The 13,475-nt window shown below is 31.3% G+C and overlaps 1 protein-coding gene across 1 annotated transcript in view; it reads right to left on the bottom strand.

Moving 5' to 3' along the window:
- Nucleotides 1-13,475, bottom strand: part of LOC130451061 (uncharacterized) — a 45,489-nt gene that overhangs the window by 31,329 nt on the left and 685 nt on the right. The gene's annotated exons all lie outside the window — the stretch shown is intronic.

Below are 13,475 nucleotides of genomic sequence, written 5' to 3' on the forward strand. Positions count from 1 at the left end.
ACGTATTGGCCTAAGTAAAAATAATCTACTAATACTAACAGGAGTCCTGTTAGTATCAATGTACCCCTGAAGACACTAGACGTAGCAAAGGAAGAAACCTCTACCCACATTTTCTCGAAGTGTGTGACACTACCTAACTCTAGAGCACTACACCTGGGAGCAAATGACATAAAAGACGAAGATCTCTGGCAGCCACAGCCATCCTACATTCTGAACTTTCTAAAAGGAGTGGTATTAATAGATCAGCTGTAAACACTGGGATCCCCAGTATCGCAGCAAAAAAGGGGAACACTATATAATGGCTTTGTTGTTAGTACATAATAAACGAAATTTGTCTTTCTGTATTTCTTTTTTTGCTTGAATTTAACACTTCGGGTAACTCTGTTATTATGTTTTCTTATTGCATCAGTTTCGATTCACCATTTGCATAAAAGTTGGTTTATGTGCTAGTGTGTGTGCTAGTTTTCATTGTAAAATTTGCTTTGTTTAGAACTATAGAAAAAAAGAAACGTGAGAAATTTTTATCAATGCTCATGATTCTTAGCAAATGTCAAGCACTGTGCTATAAAACATAGTAACAAATATTAGTTGTGTTACGGTAGGCTTGATTTCACTGTTCATCATAAATGTATTTTCAGCGGAAAAACATGCGTCGTAATTACAACGTTGAGTGAAATTTTTGCAAAATTGTTAACATCGATCTGGATCATCTTCTTGCAATTCAGGAACCATTATCATCTTGTCCAGATATAATTTATGTTTTTTATACACCACGCTATACACTACTACTTGATATACCAGACATCATTAAGTACAGGGTCATTCCTGATAGGACGCTGGCGATAATATTTTTTGTTTCATATAGTTTCTTCAACGACGTGGTTTTGGATAACAAGAATACTAGCACGTTAATTATTTTGATAGTACAGTTTTACTAATTCAAGTGTTTCTGGCGTGATTTTCTTAATTCATTAAGAAGAACTAGAAATCAACATGAGAATTTGACCTTCTAGCACCTTCAACCAAGTTATTTTTGTTATTTAAAAATGATAAGCCAGATAAGCTTGATTCCGCTCTTCCGTCGAAAGGATCCGAAACTGTAGTGGAAATCCTTTACTCGCAAAACGCTGTGAGAAAGAGAAAAACAAAGATACATGTCTCCAATGATATGGCTGCAGAAAAGTCAAACCCTTTATAAGTCAAACCTAATTAACACACAGAGGAAAGTTTTAGGGAGTCAAAATAGTGGAAGAGGCTTCAAAGCCAGCGATGCCCGGAGGATTCTCTAGCTCTGTTGACACTAAGGTGAGGACGAGCAAAAGGATTGCAAAGAGACTTTCCAAGCAATCAATATTACAACTTCGACCATTCTTAGTGATAGGAGGTTTCTTTATTACAACAGGTGGCACTTACATAAGCCAGATAAGCTTGAAGCCACAATTCTACTGAGAGCAACCCAAAACTGCAGTGGAAATCCTTTACCCGCAAAACATCTTAAGCTGTGAGAAGTAGAAAAAACAGAGACATATAGCTCCAGTGGGAGAGGCACAGACATCCGCAGAAATTCATAAACAGTGGCCCCACACACAGTTTATGATGGATCTTTTTATGATACGACACTGGATGGATTGGATGAATACTTATGCCACAAATTAATGATTTTTTGAAAACTCTGTTTCTTGGATTTATTGCTATTCTTTAGTTTTGATACATATTCAGTGGATACAGTTAATAAATGGTTGTTATTTCTTGAGCTGTATGATGTTATTTTTTATTACAAATGTCGAGACTAGTGTTAATACCCGTATAAAACAGATTTGTCTTATCATATATAAGCAATACCGAAACTAATATTCTTCTATTTTTATATTGATGGAAAAACAGAACGCTAAAACAATTTTAATAGAATACATATACACAGTAAATAGTCAGTGAGCTTAAACTACTTTAGTGAAAATAACGATTTGTTGTGATTTGTTTCCGTGTAGTTGCTTTTTCATCATCAAAATTCTTTGCACAAAAATTAATTCAAAAAACCTCGAAATCAAGTTAAATATATAGTTATTACATAATGACCCTTAAAATAATTATATCAAAAATGTTATGTAGATAACATCTTTTTAAGCAGTACCCTAGATAATGGACTATGAAGCGTGCTAATGTTTATAGATTTGTCGCTCTAAGTTCCTAGCCTTAATCCTATTGCCTTTTGTTTATGGATTACATTTATGAGTAATCGATAAATCAATATTTAAACCTTAATTTTCTTTAGTAGAAATATTCCAATATATTTACTCGCTCCAAGTTAAAGGTCTTAACCCTATTGATTTTTGTGTCTATGGCACACACTTATGAGTAATTAAAACAGTAAATCAACATTTATTTTTTTTTCTTTTAATAGAAATATTTGAATATATTTAAACTGAAATATAATATAGTCAGTTTCTTGTTGATGTTTGTGCCAAAACAGGTTATTTGAACAACCAAATAGACTCTAGAATCGCACTAGAAAAAAATTGTACTCATTTCTGGTTTTAGTTCAGAATAATCAAATAGTCTGAATCACTTTTATTCGATATCTCATCTTCTCAATATTAATAACTCAACTCAACAACTACCACCAACTATTATTTAGTAAGATGCCTCTACATAACAACAATTTCGTAACAATGTAATCTTTCAAACGATAAATATAGAAAACTAACTACTTATTTATGCTAATTATTTCAAATAGTTTCAACCATTCACAACAATTTGTAACTAATGACATCAATTGAATATCTAATATATCTATTATATTAACCCAAACGTGAACTAAGTTTTTTTATTTATAGTAAACCTGACAATCATGCAAGTAGACAAAACACTGCAAACAGATTTCTTCTTCGTATGTTAATAAGATTCGTGACATTTAGTACAAGTGCTGTCATTTTCAAAGGAACATTTTTTAATAGATTTAACTCTTCTTTACATTCCGATGAAGAAGAAGACGTTTTGTTGGCGTTTTTTCTTGTGAAACCACAAAAGAAGTATTTGGTATTTCCAACCGATACATGAAAATGCTAAAAAAGTATTTAGGAAAAGCATTAGGATCAGAAAATTATATCTTCGTAGGCTTAAATGCTGAAATACTGGTATTGCAGAGTTGCACCAACGATCATGTTTGAATTATGGTATTGACTTGATCGCATTCTTTTGTTGTTATAAATCAATCGGTGACTTCTGTAGATAAGTAACTTTAACTTTGACTTTAAAAAACTTCTATTCAATGATTGGAGAGCCTGGGTAGTGTGGCTGTGTATACAAAGAATCATTTTCATTAGCCAACTGTAGCATTTTATATGAATATGTTAGATATATGATAAGAAGTCTAGAGAAGATGGTTTGGAGATGATGTATAAAATATCATGACAAAGTTATAGCAGGAGAAATATGCTCTTGAAAAATGAAATTACAATAGGAAAACAATAACGATGAGAAAGCCAAATTATATATGTATAGAATATGATATAAAGTGGTAGCGCTGTCATTTTCATGGATCCTTTTAATGTGTATAAAGTTGTACATGACTGACAAATACCAAATTTTTCATTCCTTATCAATTACAAACACTTTCAATTGGTAAATGTCATGTCTTAAAACAAATTGTACACATTATCTTCAGGTATATGAAAAACCAACAGTTAAACAAAAATATGGTATTGCTGTGAGCTCTTGATGGAAAGTTGCAATGTCGTATAGCATTTTTAATATCTCCTTTGGATTCAACTTATTCTCACGCAAGAATTTCGCAATGGATTTGATTAAACAGTGATCTGACGGTGCAAAGTCCGGAGGAAATGCTTGACATTTCTCCGATAAAACCTCGGACATTCGCGTCAGCTGTCCCCTATATATCTCTCGACATGGATAGCTCGACCATCTAAAATGATTTTGAAGTTCACTAAACCTCCACCAGACACACACAGACATAAGGTTTTCTACTCTAGTCTCTTTGTCATGGGTTCTGGTAATTGTCATTTGTCTAACCACTGATTTTCCATCTTCAAGTTGTTGAGATACATTTATTTTTCATCACAAGTATCCACGATTACTTGCTAATACAACGATCATCTTTTGGCAAGGCAAAGAGCTGTTTACACACCTCTACTGGACGCAACATTTCGCTTGAATCTCGTATAAGTCATGTGGAAATATTCGACAACTAGCGATATATGGTATCTTTGGAAAGTCTAAAGGAGTCCAATAATCGGCGAGTTGGCACTAAGGTAGTTTCCTACTCCTTCCTTTGTATTCTCAGTATCTTACTCAGATGGACGACCTGGGCGCGAACGAACTTTAAGCTCCAAATTTTCACTATTAAAACCATTGAACCAATGCTGTACCATTCGCTCACTAACTGTGTATTCCTTTAATTTCACAAATTTTCCTCATAGTCACGGTTGCTTTAAACTTTTGTTTCTAATACAATTGTACTCTTCATATAATTAGAAACTAGAATGTTTTTTTCTTGTTATATACCAAGTGATTTCAAAATTTTTGTCGTGAAATTCGTATGCATTTTCTGCAAATTATCACGAAATTATTTGAAATGTGAACTATGCTGGAAACATATTTGTTTCCAAATTACAAATGTGTAGCTATTTTTAAAAGCTCTACTTTATAATTTGATAAAAATTGGGAAGTTTCCCACAGACTAATATCCAATAGCCAATATTATTTTCCCGATGGTATCCTAAACCGAGGAACGGCCGATGAACATGTTTTCAATCACTGTAAATACCATTACGTAAGCTAAAGTGTATTCATGTGCAATAATACCCTAGCGCTTCAATTATTGCTATTATTGTACTACCCAGAGACGCGAAGAAGATTATCCGGGATTTTAACATGTAATAGAAGGAACTTCTAAATGTATGTAACATCCATAGCCTTTCAGCATCCAACTCTTCAAAAAATATACTTCAGTAAGGTGGGTTCGGAAGTCTAATTGATTTTCATTCTTACAAAAACTATAAGAGTCTAAATGTAATACATCTACAAGGTATTATCTGAAAACCTGAGATCCTATTACTGACTACTTCTAATATATTTTGAAATATGATTATCGTCACTGGTTACTTTTTATAAGAATTACATCATGGAAAGGAACACGAACTGTTATTGATTTTACAAATTTATCTTACTACAGCTAAAAAACAAAGAAAAAAATGAGATAATCTAAGAAGTTTATAAGGATTATCCATCCTTAAGTTTTGCATTTTGAAAATCACAAGGTTGTTAGAAGAAGCTATCAGCCCAAACTAATACAAGTCAAAAAAGTATTGGAAATTGTTTATTGAAACGGGGCTTCTTGTAAAATCAGATTTTCAGTCTCATTCGTTTGATCATAGTTATTCATCTCAAAAATTAATTTCAAATTTGTATTTCAAACTCTAAAAATTTTTCTTAAATTTTAACACATGCATCAGAGATAGCTTACTCGGTAAGTTGTTTTAAAAAGCTAAAATTCTAATCATTCATTAAGTAGGAAGCACTCAATATGCCTACAAATTATTATTAAAATTGAAGCGATAAGGGTATTCACCTTTGTCAATCATTATATTTTCACTGTGCTATAAGCAATCTGATGTTAGGGATTAGGTATGTAGTTAATTGGTTTCTTGAACACTTTTCACAAAATTCATATAAAAGAATTACGTATAGATAAATTTCTTTTTCAACATTTTTAACAACTTCTTTGAAGAAAATTAACAGATTTTGTCATTACCTTTATAGCACAAGACGTCCTCATACAACCATTTGAATAAATCAGAAAAACCATTTTAATTGAAACCGTAAACAACCGGAACCAATCAGTAGAGCAGACTTATCCAATATATCATTTGATTATAGTACAGGGAAATATGGTTCATAAGATACAGCGTCTACCTGTCTCATAAGCACTTCATTTTGTTTAGATATATATTTTGACCATGTTCCAATTTAGCATATTATTTATTTACTATAAATCTCAGAAAACATTCTTATCATTATTTGAAAATGTAACATATCTAATTTTTCAATTAGTTTCTATATTTCTTTTATTCGCATGATGGATTTTTACTAGCACTTTGCCTGGTTCTACTCAAACAGAAAAATCTGATAAATTAGATTTCATTTTTTAACTGACGGCTTTAACAATATTTTTTTCACTTCGAAGGATTGCTTTTATTATATGAGATCCCCAAGGAACAATTCCTGCGTTTGTGGATTCTAGAAACATACTGCTTAGGAAAGATTAATCTTTTCCCACTTTTCATTTTATTTATACGTAGTTGCTGCCACAAAAGGTCTTAAATTACGGGTTATTTTTTACTTTTATCAAATTAAATTATAATATGATATTAGTTCAGTCTTCTAGAATTTACATATTTAGGTTGGCTTATCTAAGCGACATATTTCGGGTATTACCTAATGGACAACAAAATGTGACAATTAACCAATAAGGTTAACCAACAAGAATAGTAACTTATTTTATAAATATATACATAAATTACGAAAATATTAATTTTATGAAAAATAGCAAAGATCAATAAAAAATACGTAACGAAATTGTTTTTAATCCCAGCTGAGCTAGACTCTCCAAATTGTCACGTGACTATGATCAAAGTCACAGACCAATAAACAAATCTCGCATGCTGATCTTGACTTATAATTCGATGCCAATGTATAAAATTATGTTACAAAAAGTTTTCATACTCGTTTCGAAAAATTCCCAAATAAAAAGTAAGAGGTCAATATTTATTTTTTGTAAATATCATGTGCATGATCCTAACAGTACTGAGCGTTTAGTACCAACGCCAGCTTCTGTCAAACCATCTGTGTACCGTTCAAATATACTTCTATCTCCGTAACCTCATGGTAAACGCTTTCTGTTTTCTAATTATCTCATGACCTGTACCTTCCTTAGATATCCTGAGAATGGGTTAATCTAGCTATCACCTGTGAGATCTCTAAGACTTTAGTTGAGCACGTTTTCTTATCTACGGTGTTACACACAATCTTTGTACGTTATCAGTGGATTTCCTCATAATACTGAAAGTTATTTTGGTATACCAGACTATCACAAATGTGATGATGCGTCTAACAATCATGGCGTACATCCAACGTAGTATTTTAGGGTTATAGCCCTAATTTCTATTTTTGCACGCTATTAGAAACTTCAATATATTTATTATGTTGAATATTTTAATGTAAAGTATAACCCTTAAAAACAAGTACATAATTTGTATAAACTACGATCTTAAATAAAATGGATTTTTTTTAGTGTTGAAAGGACATTCGGTATATACCCTCTACTATGTATAACAGATGTATGTATATATTAAACTGACTCATAGGTTTAGACAAAGGAAAATATATATTTTTGATTCAGTTTCGTCGTAATATTATGAACGACGTGCGATTATTGTTAGTTTATTCACTAAAGTCGAAAATGCAATTGCATTATAGTGTGGTGTCAACTAATGAATTGTTTCAAGGTCTAATACACATTTGGTAAGTGATATTTACTAACGATGTTAACTTTCTAGATCCTTCTCTATGTATTATAATTAAAATAATAAAAAAAACATTTAGGATTACTAAAAAAGTGATAAAATGATTTTATTCATTGAAACCAAGGATATATACTTCACGCATTTTTTATTATTTTTTTTTATTTCCTGCTTCTCATTTTTCGAAAAATATTAGTTTCAACTAATTTTTATTGCCATTTTATCAAATAAAAAAATCTTTGAAAAATCATTTGAATAATAGATGCTGATAATGAGAAAGTTGAAAAAGTATATTGTAAACATATAAATATAGAAATTTGGAAGAAAATTAGTTATTACTTCTTAATAATTAGTTGAAAAATCTGCTTTGAGTGAAATTGTATCATTGTTATGGATATTAAAGTAAAAAAAGTAAAGACTAAAAATAGTTTTAGAGTAAAGATTTGAATTTTTTAAACAACTTAAAGTTGTCGTCAGGTACTTTACATTTGAAATCATATTTTTATAAAAGGCTCATACAAATTATTTTAATCGCGAAAAATTGTGAAGTTTTTAAAATCAAGTTTAATTTGAAATATTATTATAAAATGATCAAAAATGCCAAATTGCACATTTATCAATCAGACTTTTATCGGTAACCATAACCATTTGACTGTGAGGCGACTTCTTAACCGCATCTTTCAAATTAGTAACACCACCTTTTGGTGAAATTATAAATATTTTGTGCTTCTTGTTATGAAATTTTAAAGTTTCTTTAAAAAACTATACCTAACATTGTGAGTCATATAAAAATTAAGTTAATTAATTAACGCTATATTATTAAATTCATCACATTTTTTTCTTGAATCATGTATTGTAAGGTAAAGTAAGTATGGTAAACATACTTTAGATGGTGTTATTTGTACTAAAATTTATTTTTTGTTTTCTATTTGGAAATACTTGATAAATGAAGAAACATCTTCCACGGTTACATCGCTGGACATACGAGGGTTACCTGAAAAGTTTCCAACCTAACAAAGAAACAAGACATTTTTTTTATATAATCATTTTTATTTTCCAACATCGTCTCCTGTTAAGTCTATATATACAAATTTTTCAGCAAAGTCTAGATTCATTTTCAAACCTCTTTCCCTTTTTGCAATCCACAGTCTTCCCTATTTTTTAGTTTCAGGAGTGTGGTGGTGATGTTATGAATAGACGCAAAAAATAGAGGATTACATCCCGGGATCTCGAGTCCCGGGTTCCTGGGATCCCGGACTCGAAACTTTATAAAACTAATGCATGAAATGAAACGCGTTCTCGTTTGATATTTGGCAGCCATCTTGGTTTGTTCGGGAATCTCGGGATTGCCTTTATGCAATCCTGTATTCCCGAGATTAGAAAAATATCCGGGATCGAATACTTTAGTATATTGCAGATGTTTTCTATCAATATGCCGATGGCCTCTATCTCTTTAACCTTAATCCAACAGTCGATCGGTACCATTTGGTGAATTTTTCCGATTTCGATGGTTGTGGCAGTTTTTGGTCGTTCCGATCATTCGTTATCAATCAAAATTTTATGGCCATGTTTAATTTGAGCTGCCCAACATTTTACGATCGTAAATGGTGGTGCGGGGTTTCCGTAGACAGAGTCTAACTTCTCTTCATTACCATAGGCGTATTACCACTCAAAAACAAATATTGTCACACAGAAACTAAACATCTAAAATTGCTGAATTTTTAAGTGATAATCCCTTAATACAAGCGCAAATATATTTGCCAATTTATATTGTTCAAATCAGACATCTTCAGGTGAAGGTTCATAACTTTCCAGTCAACCCTCGAATTAACACAATAGTTAAAAGCGGATAATAATTTTCAACAGTTTTAAGATTGTGAGGGGTAAGCGGTCCACTAACACAACATAATGAAGGGGAACTCAATCGAAAATATACACAAACAATTCACCCTTGATAATCGCATGGTACATGTATAAAATGATTACTGTTGTGACTTCAACATAATTATCCTGAAACATTATCAGAGAGGATCTCATTTAAAAGTGGGGATCGTGCTTATTAAGGTTTATATTTATTTTAATCGCAAATCTGAGAAGTTGTAAACTAAACACTTTATATATCTTACTATTCTAGTGTAGTTAGTTGCGACTCCACCAAATATCCTTAGTGAATAAGCCACATTACACAAATACTTTCTTTTAAACAATTATTAAAAATTTAATGATAAATAAAAACAATAAGTATTTTTTAGACCAACTACTATGTTATTTTAATAATTTAATTAAATAATACAGCCATAGGTAATAGCATCGTCGAAAGTAATTTAAATAAATATGGAATATTAAGTAAAAGGGAGAGCGTGGAGCTTTCCAATTCCAGAAACGAAATACACAATTCCAAGATGAATAATATTTGTGAGTAACGATGTAACAATGGAATGTCGGTTCAGAAATGCAATCATTCTACTCCAGTTAAGGTTTAGGTTTAGGTTTGCTTTAGTTAGATTGTTCCTCGATGTAGTTTACTGTCGAGTGCTCGCGGCCCGTAACGAGCTAAACTGATTACACAACAATCTGTGCTAAGCCAAATAGAGTTTATAATTGAAAAAACCACCCGCAACCACCCGCATTACGTTGTTTGCCCGGCTCTCATCTTCCATCTTTTTTTTGTCTCTCGTTCTACTAGCTTTTTATTGTATTTTATATTTATATTTGTTCCATCAAAGCAAGTGATCAAAAACAGATCAATTTTTCTAATGGACACTATATACAAAGGAATAGGAATGTTTATATAGGAAAGCAATTATAAAAATAATTTTATACAACTAACATATTTTCATAATTGAAAAAAAATCACAGTCTTGTTCTGATAATAAGAATCATTGTCAGAATTACAGCAGCTACGAGAGTTGCAAATTAAGTTTTGAGATAGATAAATAAAAACAAATATTTATAATTGAATATGGCTTAATTGCTTTTCAAAATATTCTCTATTAAGGTCATTAAACTTTTGCATACATTTGAACCAATTTTCGAAGCATTTTTTCCATTCCGATTGGGGTACCTCCAAAACATGTGATTTGAACGCATCAACCGCTTGTTCAGGTATAAAAAAACGTTGATCTCGTAATTTATTTTTGATCTACGTAAATAAGAAAAAATAATTGGATTCCAAACAAGGACTGTGCGGCGGAGGACTCATCAATTCGATATTTTGACTGTTCAAAAACGTTTTTGTTTGAACTGATGTGTGAGAGCTAGCATTGTCGGGGTGGTAAGATAATTATCTTTATCACTAAATCAACAGGAGAGCATTCAGGAGATATAAAAAAATGGCTACATCGATAAAATATCGTGATAAATATTCTTCCATTGATCGTATCGACCGGATGATAACTGAAATAGAAAAGTTCGTCATATCTCCGGTTTTCAAACAAGTATAAGTATATAAGTATAAACTCATAATAAAACTGAACAAAACATTATTCTGGAATCTACTGAAATGTTGCAGTCATACCTATATTAGCGAACATTATGTGCAGTGCTCACATAAGGCAGTATGCTTGGGCCAGCACCATACACATCTGAAATTCAAAGAAAACAACATATGCTGATTACATATGAGTTTTATCAATAACGGAGACCATGAAATAACGATAGACAATCTAAAAAATACTTCATAGTAACCTTGCTACCAAAAAATAAATTACTACTTAATCTAAAAAAAGTATTATTTCAAATAAAAAACTGGATATTAAATGGATATTAAATTCAAATGTGAAAACATTTTATCAGGAAATGAAGATAAAGAATGAAAAAATGTATTGGTTAATAAGTAGAACTTCGCAGCATTGTATTCAGAATACATTCTTTATTTGCAAATATTTGGACTAAACTGCAACTATCCATTTGTATGGAGAAAAACCATTATAGACACCTTGGAATGTTCCAAACACAAATATTTAGTAATACTGCAGACTTTTTCGATACAAAAATTTGCATAGAGACCTCCAAATTCAACGTTTCTCAGGTTAAGCTCGAAAGAATTGTAACATTGTATAACTGAAAAACCTTTTCGACTTAAAACTGGTTCTCATTATCTTCTCTCTAAAACTCTTTCTAGTATTCTTCTTCATTCTGTCCTGATACTTTTTCTTGTTAGTGACAGTTATCATTTTTTCAAAGCTTTCTTTTCCTATCTTTGCCTTCATCTACTTTTAAGTTTTTCTACTAGTTGGAATTCTATATTCTTTCTTTCTTTAAACGTTCCTTGTGTTCCAACATCTCAATCTTTACGCTCTCACAAAACATGTTATTTGCGCGCCTACTATACATACAGGGTGTTTCTAAATTCATACGACAAAAGTTAGAAGGAGGTCTTTTCTATAACAAAATATCCTCAGCCCAAATTTTTCAAAGATATTACCCTTAAAACGGGCTAATTAAAATTCAGTTTTTTCTTTTTTCATAAATTTCAGTAGAGCGAGAAACTTGAAATTCTAATTTTCGTGCACTTGCAAAGGACTAACTGCTGGGATTCTTTCAATATTCCTGTTACTTTAGGAGTATACCAGGGTGAAATTACAACCCTTACCTTATTTCATATAAAAACTTTTTTATACATCTCAAATCTCTGAACGTGTACAGCAATCCATGATACGTAGGCTATGTATTTTGGCTACAGGTTGTTATTTCCAGCATTTATTATAAATCGTATCACATTTTACATCTTAACTATTTTCCACTCAATTTATTTAAAATACTTCAACTTGAAAAGAAGTTTTGATATGAAATATAGTAAGGGTTGCTAATTTCACCCTAATGAGTGCACGGAAATTACTGAATTTCAAGTTTCTAGCTTCACTGAAATTTTAGAAAAGAAAATAAAACTCAATTTTAGTCACCACCTTAAGGGTGATATCTCGGAAAGGGGTGAACTGAGGAAATTTTTTTATAGAAAAGACCCACCTTAATTTCATACGAGCAATCACCTCCTGAATTTTGACGCATTAATTTAGAAACACCCTGTACATCTTTCAGCTCCTTAGTGATTCTTTTCCTCTGACTATTTTTGTCACAAACATTATTACATTACTACTGCGTTTTTATCTCGTTAATGTTGTCAGCATTCTATATTTTTTATCCCCCTTCCCTAGTCTAATTTTTTTTCTGTTATGATTATCTTTATCTGAAATAACCTGTGAAAATGTTTACTTTGTATAAGCTTTCTATTAAAATTTGTAATAAACTTAAAACTGTATATTTCAAATCCACTCCTGAACTGCAGACTTCGCCTCGTGTGCTCCGCTTATTTAAATTCGCTATAATTTACATCTCAGTTCGTCGTTCTTATTTTTTCGTACCAATATTTTTCTGATTACGTGCCACAATAAAATGCAATACTTCTACTCCTCTCCTCATTAAATTCTTTTTGAATGTGATTTTCTTTTAAAAATCGAGAAGTATTTATTGAAAACGATCTGGAAAAATGGCATACCAGATTCCAACCCTATTTTATTTAAAATTAATGAGCGTTCCAGTATAACTGTATCAATTCATCGACATTCAATTAAAGTAGATTAAAGAAAGAAAAAGTTAACTTGAAGAAGAGTGCTATCGTGATGTTTAAACTACAAATTCTAATTCTTTGTTTTTTAATTAACGGCTTACAAACAATGGTGTCCTCAACCCTTTATAACGAATATTTTTTGTATTAGAATTTTTACTCTGATCGCTTAAACTACCACATTATATCAATGTTTATTTCAAATTCTCCAGCTTGTTTCCGACGCTTAATAAAGTACCTTTCTCAGTTGAATTCCAAGGTTTAATTTTGGTCTTTGAAGATGATAACTTGGTTACCGAAACGCACGTTTGATATAAATAGCAGTAGCTATAAACAATGCGTTCAAATGGTTTACAATAAGAAGTACCATG

This window comes from Diorhabda sublineata, chromosome X (assembly GCF_026230105.1).
Source record: "Diorhabda sublineata isolate icDioSubl1.1 chromosome X, icDioSubl1.1, whole genome shotgun sequence".
In the NCBI taxonomy this organism is placed as follows: Eukaryota; Metazoa; Arthropoda; class Insecta; order Coleoptera; family Chrysomelidae; genus Diorhabda; species Diorhabda sublineata.